The sequence below is a fragment of the Podarcis melisellensis genome (genome assembly GCF_964234715.1).
Source record: "Podarcis melisellensis genome assembly, chromosome: 1".
Taxonomy (NCBI): domain Eukaryota; kingdom Metazoa; phylum Chordata; class Lepidosauria; order Squamata; family Lacertidae; genus Podarcis; species Podarcis melisellensis.
The window spans coordinates 58739086-58761593 of NC_138528.1; the positions used below are offsets into that span (position 1 = coordinate 58739086).

At 41.7% G+C, this 22508-nt stretch overlaps 1 protein-coding gene and 1 long non-coding RNA gene across 3 annotated transcripts in view; one reads left to right on the forward strand and one right to left on the reverse strand.

Moving 5' to 3' along the window:
• The window catches only part of NAV2 (neuron navigator 2), a 535652-nt gene that overhangs the window by 220588 nt on the left and 292556 nt on the right, over positions 1-22508 (forward strand). The gene's annotated exons all lie outside the window — the stretch shown is intronic.
• LOC309363872 lies at positions 1654-20621 on the reverse strand. Its single transcript, XR_014165619.1, has 3 exons — positions 20515-20621; positions 2542-2625; positions 1654-1782 (listed from the first exon to the last, which is right to left on the reverse strand). It is a non-coding gene; the product is annotated as an uncharacterized lncRNA (long non-coding RNA).

Consider the following 22508-nt stretch of genomic DNA (forward strand, 5'->3'; position numbering starts at 1 on the left):
AGTGAGCAATTGCCTTTATTATTTGACAGGTTAATTTTCTGCTGCTGCCTTAAAAGAGCATTCCTTCTATTGCACCACCTTTTGATCTCTGCTACAGTAAATAGAAGAGGCGCATACATAATTGAGCAACAGCAACCACCGCTATTTGGGAGTTTCTGCTTCATCTCTGTGTACTGTGTGAAGGGGGGAGCTATTAAATTAGAGTCACCGCTAGTGGTACCTCAGATCCCAGCACCAGGCAACTGTCTTTGGTAGAGCTGCAAGAGCCCTCTCTTCCTGCCCCACCCCTTGTGCAAGATTCTGTGGTGAGTTGTGAAAGCAGATCAGCAACATCCTCCACTGAAAGTACGTGATTTGAGGTGCATGACCTGTGGCTTTGGGCTACATGTGGCATGCATCCTAATTTCATGTGGCTCTAGGGAGCGGGTGGGAGTGAATATCATACACACACTCAAACACACACTACCCCACACTATTTCTCCCTCTCCCTTTCTTGCATATGGGGTAGCTCTGATCCCTCCCAATGCTAGCATGTGCTCCAGAGAGATTAGTTCCAAGGGACTGCAGCCCTCAATGTGAGGGTGGGGAAAAAGTTTTCCACCCCTGTGATACAAAGTTTCTGAGAAGTGTTCTGGCTAGTTTTGCTCTGCTTACCAAGAAATCTTTACTGAGATAACATGTGAAAGTCCCTCCTTGTATGTCTTTCTTTCTAGGTTTCATGTCATGCAGAGGAGAATAATAAGCAGAGCATCACTTCATTTATTTTCTTCCTTTTTCCTTTGTATGTTGACATAGACCTAAGAAGACCATTAACCGGTTCTGAGGATGCCTTCTGTCTGAGCATGTGTGGGATTCAGCAGAGTTTGTGGTTCCTGTCCATTGTATAAATGTCCCAAGATACCTCAGCCAAACATTACAGATGATCATTATTTCAAGCTGGCGGCCTATTTCCATACAGCCCTGCTCCTTTTATAAAACATGAAGTGCGCTGCTCTTGACCTGAGTCAAGAAGGATTCCCAGGGAACAGCTCAGTATACACAAAGCAGTGTTACAGGTTTAAAGTAGCAGTGTGCCAGTGAACACGCTGAATGGAAGGTTTTCAATTTTTAATAGCCCAAGTTCAAATTATGCCTGCAGCCATAACAACAAGGGGCTTTGTTCTTGTCAGATCTAGCAAGCTGAAGAGAATCAAGTTGGCTTAGTGGGTGAATCAGAAATCTCAAAGAAACATTCAGGTTGCAGAACAAGTGACATGCATCATTCGATGGGTGCCACTCTTCCCTTTTGAGCCCAGTCAGTGCCACCACACTTGTTCACAGCCAAGGGGTTCCTTGTTGCTAAAGCTGCTGAATGAATGAATGAATGAATGAATGAATGAATGAATAAGGGGTTTGCATTGTTGTTAAAGACTTAGTATCATTCCAGAGAACAATTCAGAGCTGCATGCAAATACATGAAAATAAAAACCTGACTGCCACTTCCTGTGCCATAGAGAAAAGCAGGTTTAGGAAGGCACAATTAAAAGTGGGAGAGTGGCAGGGAAGTGTTAGTGCCTCACCTGTGTTTGCTTGTCCATATTGCTTCCTTCCCCTTTAGGCTTCAGATCCATGTCTGCAAGTATAAACACAGATCTTCATGCTCATAGGGAAGTGTGTGTGTGTGTGTGTGTGTGTGTGTGTGTGTGTGTTTTCAGCAAAAAAGCAGTGGAGGGAGGGAGGTTGAGCACCATTTCTCTTTACCACTGCTCTGCTTCTAACTGTGCTTCCAGAAATGGCTTTCCCCTTTAAAAACAAAAACAAAAAACAGCTGCTACAGTTTTGTTACATGCATTCATGGGTAATAGGTAGCATCAACCTAAGAATATCTTGGCTGGACTCCAAATGTAATAGATGCGCTCTAATATATTTTTATTCTGCCTAACTTCAAATCTCTTTCTGCTTTGATTATTCATTACCCATCCCTATAGGCTTTTGAACAGTCGCATACTCTTATATGCAAGATTTCCCTCCCCCACAAAAAATGTAGAGTGGTAAATCTGCATTTAAAGTAAAGAAGTCTCTATCATCCATCTCATTTATTTCTCCCACCTTTCCACCTACCTAGGACCCTCAGAATAGAAAACCTTAAAGAATGCCATTACTATGACACCAGGTACTTACTTAACCATCACAATACCAAAGGCTATTTCCTGGGCTATATTTGGATGAAAATAAATTTAAAAATTAATGTAAATATGGTAGAATTTAGATTAGGAGTTCAGCCAGTTTTTTCTAGCACTTTTAAAGAAAGTGGTTCTTGAGCTGGGTTTGCAAGAAGAGACCATTCAGCCACTGGACAGAAAGCTTAAATAATATATAAACAGATCCAAGATCTGCATTTATTATGCTCCTTCCACAATCCCAACACACAGTAGATTTTTCTGAAGATGTATCTATTAAGATGAAGGGAAAGGAATCAATTTCTTCCTAAGGCTAAAAAAATCAGGTCAGCAGTAGGCTGACTTGCCATGGCGATCTGTCAAGGTCTTGCTGTTTCCTCACCTATAACCCAAGGCTACAGACAGTGAGTTGTAAGCTTTCTTCTGCTCCAAGACAGATGTCTCACTTGTCCATCAAGCAGATTTCCTGAAAATGTGAATAAAGACAGACTGTCATTAGGATACAGGTCAGTAAATCAGAGAGCAGTTTGCTGGAATAGACAACAGAGGCATGGCAGGAAAGAAGGACTGTCAGGCAAATTTTTGTTAGTCTGCAGTTTATTTGTTCCAAAGCAGGAAAGAGATTAGGACACATTCCCTAGACATTTATTTTCTTTTATTTACAGCTTTTGCCAAATACAGCCTAAGAATGAAACAGCAGAAGTAGACATAATTATACAAATGCTGCACAGCGTGCCCTGAACCTCTGTGGGTGTGTGGTTCATAGGGTCTATGTGCAATGGGGGATCAGGGGATAGGTTTTCTGCTTAAATCATTGAGGCTGGGAGTAGGCTGGATCCATGGAACTAGCTGGATTGGACAAGACCTCTCTACCTGAGACTCTGGGGAACAACCGCTAGGCAGACTAAATAATAATGCTGACCTATAAAGATCAGTGGTCTTATCCAGTACATGGCAACTTCATATGGAAGTCCCAGTTCCATCCTACTTTACAGAGGGGAGTCCACATTTGAAGGGCACTCAGGGGAAAGCCCTCTTTTGAAGATGTTCTCTATTTAAAGACTGCCTGGCTTTATTTTGATTTACAACATAGAAATTGACATGTTGCACATTTCTTACAGAACTTTGTCCTCAGTTCTGGTGATGTGGTTCCTCTTTTTTTGGCAATGCATAACCGACCACTATACTCCAAGTTTCAGGACTGAAGTTTTTTGTCCCATTCAAATGCCAGGTGGCCTTTTGTCAGCATTTCAGTGTTTCTCAGATTAGGATGATTAGTGGGTGTAAATTTTGGTTACATGGTCTTAATCTGGGCAGCTGATCACAGACATGTGAGTCACATATGAGTCACTTTTGCCTACTAGGCAACAGTGACACATGAAATATGCTGGTGAAAACTGTTCAAATGCCTGATGTGTTTTTGTAAAACATGGTAGCTTAAGTCAGTCTGCCATTTTTTTGTGAGGAACTGCTGGGTTTTCTAGACTGGATTTCACATGTGGCTCATTGAGCTAGTAATAATCTACATATGGTAGTTAGAAGCAAAGGACCCAGCAGCCTATCTTTGCTGAGAGGGACGACAGCAGAGAATCCACATGGCTGGAGCAGTTATTGGAGTGTGCTATGGTTGTAAATATATATTCTACACCCTGCAGATCTACAGGAGACTAATTTGGGATAGCCACAACTGCCTCTTCCCAGAAGGGAAACACGTTGCCATCTATCACTCTGCAAGTCTGTGATTCTGTATGCACTAACGTCCTTCTAAGTGGGTACTAGTAGATCCAGCTTTGTCACTGGAGACCCAGATAGCCTCTGTGGCCTTACATTAGCTTAGGCTAGTATGCTACCTGCAGCCTGTCCTGTTCTTCCTCCACTTTCCTCACAGGTGAATTGTTCCAACCCCTTAATTATCTGGGTTGCCCTTTTCTGATTCTACTGCAGGGGATTGAGCCAATGCTATCTGAGGTACTTTGCTCAATAGACCATGTGCCTATATTACCTATAGAAGAGTGCTCTCCTCAACTCCTTTAGGAGTTGATGGTTTATTAGAACTACGTCAGCTGAAATGTTTCCTGATCTGGCAGCCTTACAGTCCAGGCACTGCTGCAGAAAGGAGAAACAGGGATATATATCCCAGCCGGCCATCACAAGCCTCCATGTGCATTCGTATTGGGAAAGAATGTTAATATTTTTATTGTAACATTATTGTGTAAGTCTGTTTGAGGAAATGGCTCTGGGTTGTTTACGTCTCAGTAACTACTACTAACAGCCAATATCCCATCCACTAAAAAAAAGGGGGGGTTCTACAGATTAATTGGAGTTGTTTTCTGATTTGACAACAGAATTTTGGATATGACTACCAAGACTTTACTGAGAATTTATAGGTTTCTGGCTGCTAAATGCATTGAAAGCAATTGTGTTGAAGTATGAGCAAAATCTATTATAAAATATAGAGCAAAAAATAAATAAAAATGAACTTGTAGCAACAAGTTTCACACACATAATTATACTGTATTTTGTGTTGTTGGCCCTTTGAGACATCTGCTGTCAACACTGGCAGTTAATAAATGCAACATTAATGATGTGACCATAATTTCAGCGCATTTTGTTAAGGACTCTATGTAAGTCAGTCATGGGGAACCAGATGTTGTTGGACCACAGCTCCCAACTTTCTTAAATATTGGCCATGCTGGAAGTAGGGCTGACATCAATCGGTTATACAACAATTCCTCTAGAGCAGGGGTGTCAAACTCAAATTCATCGGGGGCCGCATCAGCAGTTTGGTCACCCTCAAAGGGCCAGTTGTATCTGTAGGACTATGTGTCCACTCTTTATTATCATAAATTATTGTTACTGCATTCAATTATTACGGTTTTTTGTAATAATGTAAGTAATAACTAGCTCTGAAAGCAGAAACATAGAATAATGGCAAGTTTCCTGTGTAGAACAGCCAGCACCGCTAGAGGGCAGACGTTCTCTGGTTTGTAGGCTGCCGCGCATGCGCTGAAGAGGCGGCTTTCTTGTGTCAAAAAACAAACAAACGAGAATAAAAGGTGAAGGCTGGCGGCCGGCGGCGGCTACACGGGCCACATGACCAGGTCTGGCGGGCCGGATTCGGCCCATGGGCCTTGTGTTTGACACCCGTGCTCTAGAGCCACAGGTTTCCTGTGCCTGACATACAACAAGCAAGAGATAACTTTGCCAGGATTATTCAGTAGTGATGTTTTCTTCCTCTGGTCATTTATGTATTTCGTTCAGTTTCCCCCCAAATAGCAAAACTAATATGCAGAAGAAAGAAGTATGGTGCATTCCCTCTAAAGGCCTACGGCTCCAGCAGCATATTCCTATAGTGCTCCACTACAGAGCATACTCCACTAGCTGAGTTTACTTTCCTTAACTTTCCCATTCAGCTTCCCACCTCAACCCCTCCTCTGAGATCCAGTGTAATATAGCTGTTTGTTGAACATAGACCGGAGAGTCCCAGGTTGAAAACCTCTCAGCCAAAGCCTTGAGGGGTTCGGGGGTTAAGGATTGCAGTTATTCCTCATGAATGAGGATTGCCCACTAATTGCTGGTTACATTTGTATTGCATGGTGCAGCACCTTTATTAGAATAAATGCTGCAATTGACAGGTACTGCATACCTACATACATACACAGCGGGTGGCGCTGTGGTCTAAACCACAGAGCCTAGGGCTTGCCGATGAGAAGGTTGATGGTTCGAATCGCTGTGACAGGGTGAGCTCCCATTGCTCTGTCCCTGCTCCCGCCAACCTAGCAGTTTGAAAGCGTGTCAAAGGGCAAGTAGATAAATAGGTACCACTCCAGTGGGAAGGTAAACGGCATTTCTGTGTGCTGCTCTAGTTTGCCAGAAGCATCTTAGTCATGCTGGCCACATGACCCAGAAAAACTGTCTGTGGACAAACACCAGCTCCCTTGGACAGTAAAGCGAGATGAGCACCGCAACCCCAAAGTCGTCTGCGACTGGACTTAACGGTCAGGGGTCCCTTTACCTTTACATAAATAAAGACCTACTTTAAAATATTTATTTATAAATGTATGGCTCACCTCCACAGTGTACAAGAAGACAGCACAATACACCATACCTGCAATACTGAGCATAAGCAATGACTGATTTGAGCCACCAAGTTGCTATGTTTTTCTGCCTCTCTCTTTGGACATTCTTAGAGCAGAGCTGGCCCCTTTTGTCTGACATGGTTAATCCTGAAAAATTGTGTTGATTTCAAGTATGACTACTGGCAAAATATGCTAAATCACTGCCCGGGCCAACTCTCTCTACTCAAGGGAGTTATAACATCTAACTTTAATAAGGGACATCTTAATAATAGAAAAGTGCACAGTCCTGGAGTCATGATTCACAAAGTGAGAACTAGGCATTGCCCAATTGTTTTCACATGAGGTGACGGAAGGTCTGGTCCCACCATTTCTGGATCCATTTATTAGCTGAGTCACCCACGTCTCTCCATCGCCAAATGTACGTATAATTTATAGCAATGCAGTCTGGAGAAAACTTGTCTGGCTTATAAAACATCATCACAGATCACTGCAGTGAACAGTAGCAGCTAATGCTGAAGATCAGGGCCTCTTTATTGTCAATGAGGTTTACATATCTGAGATTATTATTATTATTATTATTATTATTATTATTATTATTATTACCCTGCCCATCTGGCTGGGTTTCCCCAGCCACTCGGGGCAGCTTACAGCACATAAAAAAATGTAAAATATTAGAAATTAAAAACTTCCCTAAACAGGGCTGCCTTCAGATGTCTTCTAAACATCAGATAGTTGTTTATTTCTTTGACATCTGATGGGAGGGTGTTCCACAGGGTGGGCACCACTACCGAGAAGGCCCTCTGCCTGGTTCCCTGTAACTTCGCATCTTGCAGTGAGGGCCGCCAGAAGGCCCTTGGCGCTGCACCTCAGTGTCCGGGTTGAACAATGGGGGTGGATGTGCTCCTTCAGATATACTGGGCCGAGGCTATTAGGGCAGCAGAGAATCAACCTGCATCAGCTTGCCTTGAGAGAAGTTATGTTCTCTAGGGTTGTTGTTGTTTTTTGTTTAGTCATTTAGTTGTGTCCGACTCTTCATGATCCCATGGACCAGAGCACGCCAGGCACTCCTGTCTTCCACTGCCTCCTGCAGTTTGGTCAAACTCATGTTTGTAGCTTCAAGAACACTGTCCAACCATCTCATCCTCTGTCGTCCCCTTCTCCTTGTTCCCTCAATCTTTCTCAACATCAGGGTCTTTTCCAGGGAGTCTTCTCATCTCATGAGGTGGCCAAAGTATTGGAGCCTCAGCTTCAGGATCTGTCCTTCCAGTGAGCACTCAGGGCTGATTTCCTTCAGAATGGATAGGTTTGATCTTCTTGCAGTCCATGGGACTCTCAAGAGTCTCCTCCAGCACCATAATTCAAAAGCATTAATTCTTCGGCGATCACCCTTCTTTATGGTCCCACTCTCGCTTCCATACATCACTACTGGGAAAACCATGGCTTTAACTATACGGACCTTTGTTGGCAAGGTGATGTCTCTGCTTTTTAAGATTCTGTCTGGGTTTGTCATCGCTTTTCTCCCAAGAAACAGGCCATGTTTCTAGGGTGGCCATGGCTAATTTCTGGCCTTCCAGACAAAGACCTATGTACTCATCAACAATTAGCACAGGGAATGACTTAGGTTTTGAGCTTTGTTTGGTTATTGCTTTTATTTCTGGATGATACAGCAGGTCATTTCCTTGATTACTGCTGCCTTACCTCTTTCCTGGATTCTACCTAGACTCTTGCTTTCTTTTCTGATCTTGTGACTCCAGTTTTGCACTAACCAATCATTCCAGTCTTAATCTTTGCAGAACCACAACCTACCCTGACCTCTTTTGGTTTTGACACTCTTAGAGCAGAATACATTCCATGTTCACCTCCTGCCCCCTTTTGCTTGGGCTTAACATATTCTGATTTTCTTGCCCGGACTGTCACTTGGAATTAGTGTGTGAACGTGTACATATTGGCTACCATGTATAGTTCCCATAAAGGTTGCTGCAGGCTGACTACATCCTGATTCTTTGCCATCAGTGGTTAAGAGTGTAAACAGCTATAGCACAGTGATAGCACATGCTTTCTAGGCAGAAGATTCCAGAGTCAGTCCCTGTCACATTTAGTTAAAAGGTCAGAAGCAGTAGGTCTAGTATAGACCTCAGCCTCAGATCCTGAATAAAGGAATAGGGTCGCCAAGTGTACTGTTTTGTATAGAAGTCAGTCTTCTGTGTGAAGAGCTTTCTGTCCAAGGCCAGTTTAAAGATAAGCAAAAATAGGAAGGAAAATGAAAGATCCTGAAGTTGGTCATCAGTGGTTAGCACCTGGAAAGCAAACTGAGCTGGAACACAGGTCCTGTGGTCACAATCTTTCCTCCTATGGGAGTATATATTATTTCTGTTTAGAAAGGAGCAGCTTGGGGCAGAGTTGCAGCAGTAGCTTATCAGAAAGGGAGTCACTGTGATGCATCAGGAGGAGCAAGGCAGCAGTGAGGTCAGGGCTACATGGGCACACATTTGGAGTCAGTCTAGCACTCTCGTTGGTGATCCTGTGCAACCCTAACTTTCCTGCCACCTTGCCTTCCCCTCCTAGTATGCAACAGTGACACCGCTGCCAGGAAGCTGTTACTGCAGTTCTGATTCCTCACTGGGCAAGACACATTTATTACGTATAAATTAACATACACAAATTTGATCATGCAAATCAGTGCCCTTTTTAAAAAATCTATTCTTACGTTGATCCATTTCCTCTTTTTAAGCAATTAGTGACCATGCTATAGAGCAGGAGTGGGGAACTGGATTCAGCTGGTGAGCTGAAACTTTTATCTCCCCCTTCCTCTATGGTCCAAGCCCACACACTTGTGGGTCACCTGTCAATTACGCCAGGTAACTCATTTTTGCCTGCACAATTTGAAATTAAATTGCATGGGCTTTGAAGCAATCAATTCATTGTTGGTGCTTCTAAGTGCTGTGTAGGGCTCTGTGCAAGCACCAGTGACCAGTCGCTTGGTCCTTGGTGCTTTAATAGAGCACTGCAGGACATTTTAAAGCCCCGACAATCAGCTGATACTGTAGCACAGAGCAATTAATGGTCTGACTCAATATAAGGCAGTTTCATTGATACGTTTATATGACCTCCCTTAGTTTCGACTGGTATGTTGACAAAGTTTTATCAGTCTGCAAATGAACATTTCTTCCTACAAATCCTTGCTGTTTATCCTTGTGGATAATTTAGCTCCCTGCATAATGTTTGCATAACTCTTGTCCTCCCACCCGCAGAGAAGCTCTGCCTAAGAGGAAGTAGCTAGATGGGCATATGCCACAACGGCTGCTTGGGAAAGCTGGAATCACTTCAGCTGAGACAAGCGGAAAGACGACAAGGTGCTTACTGAAGTGCAGCCTTTCCGGAATCACCACAGCCTAATCTCTTGTGCGCCGTCTGCTATCAGTTAATCCTTCCTTACCTTATGCTCTCACTTTATGTTTTCTCCATCTGACATGGGTTGTAAGTGTTCTCGTCTGAATAAGCCATGTCTTCAACATGTTGTAGAGCAGACTTCCCTCACCAGATGTTTGCAACTTACACCGTCACTGACTATTGGCCATGCCAGCAGGAGCTGATGGGAGTCTTAGTCCAAAACATCTGGAGGTTGGTAGGTTGAGGAAAGCTATTGCAGAGCATACAACTGCATGCCTTTGAGTCTACATTAATGGTGTGTTGCTACGGCTATAGTAACTGCAGCAGATCGCTATAGATCATTGATGTAGAATCTGTAGCATGCATGCTAAAAGTGTCACAAATGGTAGGTGTTGGTGGCAGCATTGCATTAAGACTACACCTATCTGCTTCTCCTACACTGTGCAGCTGTGGGAGGCAAAACCACACAAAGATACAGAGGGGAAAGTAGATGTACTCTCAAGTGACTTTATCTCAGCTGTAAACTTGACTTGTTGCCCATTTTTCAGCACTCTGTGCTGAAAGTCAAAGTGGTGCCTTCCTGATGTTGGACTACAACTGTCATCAGCCCTGGTCAGCACAGCCATTGCTTAGGTGTGATGGGAGCTATAGTCCAACCATACCTGGAGAATATCACCATCAGCTACTCCTATCCTAGACCACTGGCAACCCTGGCTCATTACAGAGTGTCTTGAATTATTTTTTTAGTGAATTTGTCAGTGTCACATTCACACTTCTTTAAAAAAAAACCAAGATAGAAATGTAATATGTGAATCATATAATCAAAGAATTGTAGAGTTGGAAGGGAGTCCAGGGGTCATATAGTCCAACCCCCTGCAGTGCAGGAATCTCAACTAAATCATGCAAGCCAGATGGTCATCCAACCTCTGCTTAAAAACATCCAAGGAAGGAGAGTCTAACCACCACATCTTCTGGGAGTCTGTTCCACTGCTGAACAGCTCTTACTGTCAGAAAGTTCTTCCTGATGTTTAGTCAGAATCACCTTTCTTGTATCTTGAAGCCCCTGGTTCGTGTCCTACCCTCTACAGCAGGAGAAAAAAGCTTGCTCCATCCTCCAGGTGACAGCCCTTTAGATATTTGAAGATGGCTATCATATCTCCTTTCGGTCGCCTCTTTACCAGGCTAAACATACCCAGTTCCCTCAACTGTTCCTTACAAGGCTTGGTTTCCTGACCCTTGATCATCTTGGTCACCCTGCTCTGCACATCTTCCGTCCTGTCAGTATCCTTAAATTGTAGCTCCCAGAACTGGACACAGTACTGGACCACAGGTGTGGTCAGACCAAGGCAGAATAGAGCAGGGCACTCTACTTCTGTTGATGCAGCCTAGAATAGGATTAGGGTTTTTTTGTTTTTGTTTTTTTGCTGCTGCTGCTGCAGCAAATGTACCAGGTGCCCCCCATCTTCTATCTGTGCAGCTTGTTATTCTTGCCTAAGTGTAGAGCCTTACATTTGTCCTGATTGAATTTAATTCTGTTTGTTTGGGCCCAGTTCTCCAATATGTTAACGTCTTCTTGAATCCTGATTCTGTCTTCAGCAGCATGGCTACCCCTTCCAGTTTGGTTTCATTTGTACATTTGATGAGCATCTCTTCAATAACTTTCATCCATCATTTATAAAGATGCTGAAGAACAACTGGCCCAGGAAAGAACCCCACTTGTCACTTTTTTTCCTGGATGAGGAAAAAGGGACCCTCAGCTGTCAACTTCCAGAAAGACTTCTGAACGTGCAGCAGGAAACCCTGCATCTGAATAGATACCCTTTCATCATTGGAGCCAGAATTAGATCCTTGGAGGGGTAAAGTCATCACTTTCATGATGATTATCCCATTTCCCAGAATGGGAAGGGTTCTCATTAGCTCAGACTTGGGGACAACCCAGAATTACCCTTGAAGTGTTACTAAATATTACTGTTATTACTGTACTTGTCAGATCTGGCTGCTAGTCACATCAGCCTTAATTCCTTTGAACATCAAACATCGGATCATTTTCCCTAATGCAGTATTACCAAATTTTTGCATTTCATTAAAGATAAAAATTAAAGAATCCTTTGCCCAGCAGTGCAGTGACTCATCTGAAAGTCAGAGGATTTACAGTTTAAACTGACTAATGTTAAGTGCCTGTTTTCTCAGATGTTTCTGGCATACTTTAGCTTAAGCAGCCTTCCTGCATATTTTGTTTTTATTCAAATTATAGAAATGTCAGAAAATATATTGTAGCCTCCAAAAGTAATTGAGGGTAGTAGAGTCATTGGGCACAAACCAACCATATGTAATATGATTACACTTTGAAGCCACTTCTGTGGTCTTATTTTTTCCATGTTATTTATGGCTGTGTAGCATTATTATTAATATTTAATTACTAAGCTTGGTGCTTTAGAAATGTGCTGAACTTAACAGTTCCAGAGACTGAAGGAATAAGTGTAGCTGTGGACACATGCAAACATGGTTGTGAAGGTGGAGCAACATTGAGTTCCAAAACACATGGTGGCTACATAACATAATGTGGGGAATTGTGAAAGATAATTACGTGAGGGAAATGCTTAATTATTCTCCTACTCATTTATTCTCCTGCTGAAATCACCCCACCCCTGAGTATGGCCCTGAGTAAGGTGAAGGGAAGCCCTGAGGTGAGAACTGTATCTACAGGAAATGTTTCCACTCCCACTTGCCAATTCTACTCTGTAAAAAAAATAAATTATTTTTACAAAATGAGCAGCTTGGGAAATGTATTCTCAGCGTGCAGTTCTGTCCTGAGCATCCATCTGTCATGTTGTTGCTCTCAGCATTCTTCGGACTTTCCAAACCCAGAAAACACCTTTTAATCCCAACATGTAACAAGAGATTGTTGTTGCTGTTGTTTTTGTTGTTGCATTATTTATACCCCACCCATCCAGCTGGGTTTCCCCAGCCACTCTGGGCGGCTTACAGCACATAAAAATTTGTAAAACATTAGACATTAAAAACTTCCCTCAACAGGGCTGCTTTCAGATGTCTTATAGTTGTTTATTTGCTTGACATCTGATGGGAGGGCATTCCACAGGGTGGGCGCCACTACCGAGAAGGCCCTCTGCCTGGTTCCCTGTAATCTCACTTATTGCAGTGAGGGAACCGCCCAAAGGGCCTATGTAGTGGTTACATAGTGGAGGAATCACACTTTTTAACCCCACTGCTATGCCACAGATGTTATGTGCGCTCCTAGGATTCAGTCCTCCTTCCCTCCATGAATTGAACAAAACTGGGTGGAGAGCTGTTGAGGTGCTCAGGCTAGCCACCCCACTGCAACTGTGCCCAGCAACACACTCCCTGCTGTCTGCATAGTAGGAGCAATCAGGATGGACCCAACTGATATTACGATTTCTCTTTTGTATGGAAAAATTCTATGTCCATGCATTGGTATTCACAGAGAGTCCCTTCTCAAAAATGCCAAATGTGCAGACTGTGGGGATTTATTGCCCCCAGCTGTGTTGGTTGTGAGCAGGGCAAACCCCTACAGCACCACAGCCTGCATTCTGCATTCTTTCATGAAAGCAGGAGTGGTGGTGGTGGGATTGTGCCCCAGTGGACCACCCTGCATTGACTATGCAGTGAGGTTCAGGACTTTATTGGGATAGAAGCCTAGTTTTCACAAATAGCAAATAAGATGGTAAATCTGTGCCTAGTCTGTGCCACTTCATATAGCTCAGTTCCCCTCATACAAAAATTACTTCCACATAGGAAATCATAGATGTCAGGAAGATACCTCTTGTCTGGTCTTATCCCTGAGAGTTTTGCTTGTTCACATAGATATTCTCCACTCACATACCATTTTATAATTTCATAGTTGTTCCTAATCAAAAATGTTTCCTAATCTTTAACATGAGCTTGTTTGACGTTGGGGGTGTGTGGAGGGAATTGCAGGCGTTGTGAACTCCACTTCTTAACAGATGTCTTTCTCTCAATATAATGCCAGATTTCCAACCATCTGCAGCTCTCTATTGAAGGCAGGATGGATTCCAGTTTTCTTGGCCTTTTCTTGTTTGCATCAAATACTAACAGTGGGAATGTAGGGAATGCAGGTATACTTCCCAACTGGAATAGAAATGTGTTGCTTCTTTTCTTTCCAGAGACCAACATTCATCCTAAAGATACCAAATGTATGCCTTTTTAAGATTCTGCATGTTACATCATACCTTTAGTTTCACATAGCACATAATATTTAGAATATAGGTGTTTGGATATATGGCATAGAAAAGTATTGCTCTAAAGGTTTACTTTAAGTTTAACAATTCAGGGTGGGATTCCATTGTTCATTGAACTCAGGTTAATAACATTTGCAGAACTGCCAATTAAAGAGAAAGCTTGCTTTTAAACCACCTTTCAGTATAGGTGGCCTATAGTGGTTTGTGTGAAAATATAAATTTATGTTGAATTGGCACAAGCTATTCTCCTTGGATCTGAGTTTATGGGATTTCTTTTGGCCTCTGTAGATTTTATTTTTTTGCATATGTGCATTCTCAGTTTTTTGATCGTGGACTGAAAGTCCAGGACCATATTATTAAAGTAGCATTATTCATCAAATGATATCTGCCCTATTGCATGCATAGGTAAAAAAAGATAAAAGACCCATGGATGGTTAAATCCAGTTGAATTCGACTATGGGGTGTGGAGCTCATCTCCGCTTTCAGGCCAAGGGAGCAGGCGTTTGTCCACAGACAGATTTCCAGGTCATGTGACCAGCATGACAAAACTGCTTTTGGTGCAATGGGAAATTGTGATGGAAGCCAAAGTGCACAGAAACACCATCTACCTTCCCACCTATTTATCTACTTGCACTGGTGTGCTTTTGAAGTGTTAGGTTGGCAGGAGCTGGGACAGAGCAGCTGGAGCTCAGCCCATTGTGTGATTTCGAACTGCCATCCTTGCGATTGGAAAGCCCAAGAGGCTCAGTGGTTTAGGCCACAGCACCACTTGTGTTCCACATGCATAACATATTTAGCAATAGAGGAGCAAATAAGTAACAACAAACGCTCTTTTCACAATCCAAGAGCAGTGGAGTAATGATAAACTCTGAAATGCATGGTGGCTCTATAGCCACAGCCCCAATGGGTGTCCAAACATACAGACAACTGTGTTTGCTGGCCATTGCATACACACCCCACTCCTCAAAGAGCAGCAGTACACCATATACCGGTAATACTCAATTTTAAAGGATTAGTTGGTAGTCATAGAATAATGAGCTGGCAAAGGGTGACAAAGTGCAATCCTATGGATAGTTATCTGACAATAAGCTTCATTGAATTCAGTGGTACTTACCTTCTGACTACATAAATTCAACTTTTAAAACACATGGAGCTTTAACAAAAGGTCTTCAGCCAGCTGAAATGCAACCTTGAGCTTCTAATTAGATCAGCAAACAATCTTTCATGGAAGCATTTACTCTTTAAAATGCTAGTATGAACTGGGAACCCTGCCAAGAGAAGCACCCAGCCTTTGTTTTATTAGTTCACACATTTTTCGAATTTCTGTGTGCTAATCTGTCACAGACAGTGGTAAAACCTGAAAGCCTTGATATCACCCCATTCACTTAGCAGAGTGAAGAGTACAGTAAGACTTTCCTGGTGCTCCTGCTGATCACATCATTGTGCAAAAAGGTCCTGGAGCTGCCCTTCCACTGCATTCTTGCTCCATACACATTGCAATGTTGGAATTACACACATTAAGAAGAAACAAAATTGCACAACTGGCACAGCCCCCAAATGAGCCTGTAATGTTCAACAACAACAATAGCAACAACACGTAACATGTCTACGTGCATTACCATACAAGTGTCTCTGGAGCTGAAGTCCTCACCTGTAAAGGCTACTGCTTTAGTATCTCCAGATTCATCAGCAATGCCTTTTGCCATCTGATACAACCGGTAGAAGGAATCTCTGGACCCATTTTCCCTCAGAAGGGGACTGCCATCATTTCTGTCTAAGGGTTAAAAGTCAAGTCTTGGTAGGATGATTTCTTTGGATACAACCATTGTAAGAGGTACAACAATCTTGTAGCCTTTCCTTTAAAATAGAATGTCCGAGGACGATTTTTCAGTTTTCTTTCTGAATTATTTTGCCTGTGCTTTTTAGGATTTACTGCTGCTATCTTCAGGCTCATCCTCTCTTTCCATTATGTATGCAGTATTTTAGCAGTGGTGCTCAATTACGCAGCAGGGCGTATTTAATGGCACAGCCTATTTTAAACAATTTACAGCTGGACTGGCTGCTGATTGCAAAGCACCAAGGAAGAGTTTAGGCTAATACAAGCTTTAGAGGGAGCGATTTGTGGGCAAATTGCCTAGATAGTTTAGAATATAAAGCTAAAAATATTTGTTATAGCCCATCCATATGTGATCGTATAAAGAAATTATACAGTTAATAAAAATCTTTTGAAATTGGTATGACTGTCTTGCCAAAATACTAACTGATAGCAGGTTTTATTTTAAGATAGCCTATTTCATTTTGGCTAACTAATCTTCTAACAGGCAGACATATACACTTATCTTTAGCCAGTGTGTTCAGAATGTTGGACTAGGACCTAGGAGACTAGGGTCCAAATCCCTCCTTGGCCATGAAGCTTACAGGGTGACCTTGGGCCAGTCACTCCCTTTCAGCCAAACCTACCTCATAATATTGCTTTGGGGATTAGATGAGGAAGGGGAAAACCAGGTAGCTTCTGGGAGGAAAGCTGGTATATAAATGTAATCTATCAATCAGCTATAATTTATAGACTTCTAAAGAAAAGCAGGCACGTTCTGAGAAAGAGGTTGAAAAACGACAGTTTCTTTCACAGGGGAAGAAAACTTCTGAGCAATTTGAAGGGCAGATTTAATCACAGCACTGCTTAAAAGAGTTTTAACCCAATTACAACTTATCCCTCTTCCTATGCACCATATTAAGATAAAGACCAATGCAGGCTTAACAGGTTGGATCCAAACTAACTCAGTAATGCTTTAGTTCCATTGATATCAACAAGCCATGTTGATGGCTTGTTGACTAACAAGTCCCCTTTATTTAAGTGAGGTTAAAGTATAACTAACCCATCTGGGTCTAACTATGGCTTTTACACCAGCCTAACTACCTACCGCTCGTTGCATCTAGCCTGATAAAACGTTCTGGAGAATTCAGAAACTTGTTCACCATTCTGTAACTGTTTCTGACAATATTGCCCTACTGTGGGTTTTGGTTCAAGGTGCAAAGGAGCCATATGAGAAAAGTTGTTGAAGCCCCTTCAGGGAGCTATGTCCAATATTGTAAGTTGCTTTGATGTGTCAAGATAAAACCATTTTGATAACAGAAAACTGGTATAATTTAGGTGAAAGTGCTGATGCTGTTTAATATTGTCCTCACTGAAACCTATCTTAACATCTACTTCTGATATCAGTTAAGTGGGAATTTTGGGGCAGTGTTAGGATTTTAGTGTTTAATAAAATCCTTCCATCCAGTGGATTGCAGTAAAATTTAGCTCCCGTGCTCAATTGTAGGCTTATGCTTTAATATTTGGACTATAGTGCATATGAGGAAATATTACAAAAAGAGTTGTCCATGAAAATGAAGCTCTACCCTTCAAATGAAGAACATATGTTAGTAAGAGCCGAGATTTAACTTTGTCTTTTTTGTGCTTGGGTTGCTTTAATAAAGCTTGAGTGCTTCAAGTCATTATTTCATTTTGAAAATTAATCTGGGAAAAGAAAGGTGATTTAGATACATATTGTCCTTGCTTTTCATGTTTTCATGGTCCAATTATCACTGTTATTTATATGCCGCTTCTTAGGATAACACCATTTCCCTTTTTTCTTTTATGCTTAACCTTGAAAACCAAGGATGCTGCAGGCCAGAACATTATTATCAGCTAGTATTAGTGGTTGTTGTTTTAATCAGAAAATATTAGTGGTCCCTGGTGTCCTCAATGAACAAAAGGTGTGGCCCCTTTCTGTCCAGAGAAGGCATACAGGCAGCAAATGATGTGGGCGAACCATTGCATGTTGACCTGTCCTGGAGAGATCAATGGTTATACATGGATACTCCTTATAATACCAAAATTATAGGGCAGGAGGGAATAATATTTCAAGGAGCCATCTTATGATCAATACTCTCAGGTCAGTGAAGTTGGGTTGCCTTGAGGCTTTTATATACCTTCCTATCCTTGTCTCTGATCTCCTGAACCACTGTCAAATCAGAGACAAGGAAGCAAAATAGTAGTGGGAAATAAATAGGCCAATGTTACCATCCCACCCTCCAAATTCCTTTATTGACACCTTGTCACCTGCTAGTGCAGCACATTCTCCTCTGCTTAGCTAAATTTGCTTGACAGCAAATCCAGGTGGAGAGAGCTTCAGTTTTAAATCTGATGTCATTACTTTCCAGGAGAAATTAACATGTGAAAGAGACTTGAGACAACATTATTTAAAACTCTTTGTTTTGAATTCATTTTAAGGAGGCATTTAAATATACCTTTTGGCCTACAAACAAAACTACTTACAGTTCTTGATGCATTGCATGACTAGTCATTGCCAAAGAGTGCTAAGGAGTGGGTTGCATCTTGCAGAAAGATTAGGATGTGTGATGTAACTAATGCATTTTCCACAGATTCTCCTCCGTTGGCGTAGATACATATAATCTGAGCAGATCTGCACTTAAATTGTTTTGGGAAACACTTTGAAATTATGAAAGGGCTGTGGCAGAACATTTAAACCATGCTCTGTGCAAATGTGCATAAATTCTTGGTTGCAGCCAAACTAATCAGGAACAGCAACATTCCTTTCAACGAAGAGAAATAGGTACTTATTTTATGTTAAGGCAGAGGTTGTCTACCCTTCTGGACCAGTGGGCACATTCTGAATTTTGAGAAATTGCTGTAAGCACCCATCACAGAATGACGGCTTTAGGGGCATGGCACAACACAAAACTAGACAAAATACAGTCATTGTCAGCTATGTCCTGCTGGTCCTGATTGTGAAGTTCACACAATATTGATTCTTCTAGACATACACAAAACCTGATGCTATTACAACCTAATGACATCAGGAAGCATTCTCCAGTACCAGTTAAAATATAAAATGTGGCTTTACTGCACACACACTCTCTTGCACTGGCAGCACAAAAACACATTCGCCACACATAGAGGCCACAGACATACATGCATCTCTCCCACTCCCAGATTCTCATATGCATCATGTATACACAGCCACACACATATCTCTTCCTCTCACCCAGACCACACACACACACACACACAGAGAGAGAGAGAGACCACACATTCATTCATCCTTTGCCCCTCTGTCTCTCTCAAACACACTACACGTAAATACATGTGTGAATTTTGTACATTAATATGCATTTTGAACACCATATCCTAAAATGCATAGACTTTCCAAAATGCTTGAAAAATTGTGAAGTCTGATCAGTAACATCCTGCCTGATGAACAGATGTGTATGTCTGGTAAGCTTCAATATAGTTGCACATCTGGTAGTCACTAGCAAACTGCATATCAAGTTAGGAAATACTGAACTGTATACAGCTTTCAAGTTACTGAAGTGCAGCTGCTAGGAAGTGCAAGACAGAGACAGTTCATGAGCTTTCAGTGGTATGGTAGAAATGCCTGTTCTTATACTATGTGAGGTTTCTTACATTCTATGTCTATTGCTGCATTATCTTCAGTGGTTCTTGCATTATATATTAAAATATATTAAATTATATATTTTTAATGGTTTTGACCTTTAAAGCCTTATGCAGCTCAGGATCCCAATACCTCAAGGACCACCTCTCCCCATATGAATGAACCCAGACCCTACAATTGTCATCTGGCACCCTTCTTTGTGTGCCTCCTCCTCAGGAGATTTGGCGGATGGCAACACAAGAATCGGCCTTTTCAGTGGTGGCTCCCTGCTTGTGGAATGCTCTCCCTGGGGAGCCTCACCTGGCACAATCATTGCGTAGGTTTTAGGCAGAAACATTTCTTTCTCACTAGGCCTTTGGCTTTTAACTCATCTGTGACATACTTGAGTGGATGGGATGTTTTTATCCTGCCTTTTAAAAACAGGGTTGCTTTGTTTTCTTTTATGCTGATTTTAAAGTGTGTGTGTGTGTGTGTGTGTGGTAAAAAAACCCCAGTCAATAAATCAATCAATCAACCTATGTTATGGTTGTCATTATTATTTAATTACATTTCTATCTCACCTTTCCTCGCAAACAGCAAAAGGAACTCACACACACAAAATGTTACTCTTCATAAAAGATGGCCAAGGAAGGGTGGGGATGCTGTCCTCCTACAGTGACATAGCTGCCACTTATCAGGATGGTACCCACACAGCATAGGGTCAGAGTAGCAGTGCAGTTGAGGCTGAGTGGGTGCACCAGTGGAACCAATCTGCCCCTCCCACCAGTGCACCCATGCAGCCCTGACTTAACCCTTTCCAGCACTGTCTTGGTACCATGCAGTAGCAACACCACTGGCAGAAAAGTGGTAACACAGAACCATCTTACTGCATGAGCTGCTCCTGCTCCCCACCCCATCATCATGAATGGGCAGGGCTGCAACACACAGAATTATTATTATATGCCCGTCATGGTCTCACATTTGAAGTATTACTGTAATGATGCGCAACACAACCATTCCAGAATAGCACCACCCTACTCAAACATTCTAAGATTGGGCCATTTTGGAGCTTGCAACAGAAGCGCAAGCTATAAGGTTGATAAAAATTACAGGTTATGCACAAGTGTGTGAAATAGTACCAAAACAGGAAATGCCACTTCATGAAATGTGACAAGGACAAAGAAATGAAAGAGGGAGAAGAGAAGGTCCTTACCCTTTCCATACTATCTTCTTCTGAAGCAGTTTTCTTTATATTTGAGTGTTGCTCTTGAGTTACTATAAAATGTGTTGCATGGAGTTTGACCCTGATGATTATAGAGCTTCTTGTCTCTAAGACTAGGCTCAGGAAGAAATGTGTTATTGTTAGTGTCTTATGTTTTAGTCAGTAGGTGGCACTGGACTTAGTTATAGCTTAGTTATAGAATTAGGAGTTTCCTCTTTGTGCTTTATTATTGTGCCGAGAAAATAAAATTCTTGCCTGGCTACTTGGTTTGTGTGTTCTTATGGCTGAGTGAGCTGCATGAAGCTAGAATAACAGTATGAGAAACAGCGCTGTGGATTAGTGATGAATGCTATGGAGAGAGGGACTGTTGGGGAGAAGGTGGTGGAAAGGATCTGCTGTTCTTGGTCATTTCAAGATTTTGTTATATTGCTGCTTTTTTGTTTTGTTTTTTGCTCATGAGCATTATCCATACTTGCTTTCTTTTGGATACCTGAGCTGTGCTTTTGATGCAGGAACTTTTATTATCCTTCCTCCAACATAATCTTTGGATGGTATTAAATGGTTGCTTAAGATCTCAAAGAAGATATTCAATTACCCTTGCTTTATTCTGGTGATTGATACTTATGCAGTATTAATTATCTAGTTAAAAGTTCAAGCCAAAGCTCATTAACTAGGAAATAAGTTCCACTGAACGCATTTGAACTTAGGAGTTGACACAAATGTACTTCTGTGTTTCAGTTTAGCCATCAGTTCAATCTTGTGCGTGCAAACAAAAATCATCATTGTTAAGCCATTGTTAATCCTATTTAAACCACAAGATATCACTAGTATCTGTGTAATTATCCAGATTCATTTCCATATCCTTTGCCACTTCAAAACAGCACTTACTTGCTGCAGAGAGGAATTTGGAATAAGATACTGATGATGTTGGTTGGAGGGAAGAATCTTCAGATTTAATATGTGTACATTTAACTTGCATAAAACTCCACATGTTTTACTGAGACCAATTAGTTCAACTTTATCCATTCTCAAATCCTTGTGATCCCTTTTAAGATACTTACATACACAAGAAGATCTCCCCCGTAGCGTCTTCATCTTCATACTGTATAGTCTTAAGATCATTATTGTGGTTCCCATTAACACAGCAAAGTCCTGAAGCTCTTCCCATTTCCTCCTCTTAAGCTTGTGCTGTGAAGGTAAGAGCCTCAAAGTGGACTCGAAATGCCAGTTAAGTCCTTCAAGTTGACTTTTTACCATGACATAATCATTCCTTCCGTCTTGTTCTTAAAATGTAGCTTTGACTGCACTGCTGGAAGGCAGTCGATTTCTCTTGGCATGGCAGCCATGTGCTCTGAACCCTTTACCTTTGGCAAGAATTCTGGCAAATAAACTCCATCTGCATTGCAGTCAGAGTGCAGGCATTTGAGACCCATAAAAACTGGTTCAGCCCACTTGCAGTGTAAAATCCAACAGCAATTGCAGCTACATTAGGCTAAGTAAGTAAAAGAGCTGCTTGAATTTTAAAAAAATAATAATGTAAGGCTCTGATTGATTGACTGATTTTTTAAAAGACTAGCAGGATTTCAGTAAAAACTCAATTGGAAATGTAAGGTTGTACAGTACTTGGAGCATTTTGATATAGTCATGACCTAGTGGCATCAATTGTACATGCTAAACTCTGTGTCTCAAGCTCTATGTCCCTTTCACATTGTGGACTACAGTAAGCCATAACTGTGATATTTGTATATTTAACTCAACAGAGAGGGGAGAGAGAACCCAGATGGGTATATTTTATATTAACTGTTATTCTTCAAAGGTTGGTGAAAGCCATTACTTTGTTGATGCCCCTCCCAGCTTCAGTCCATAGAACTATGCTTTAAAACTATTGTCAGATCATCAACAATAATCTAGTTTCAGCTGGCAAGAGCTTCAAAGGTACTTCATGACACTGAAACTAAACCTTTGGCATCAATAATTCCAGTATG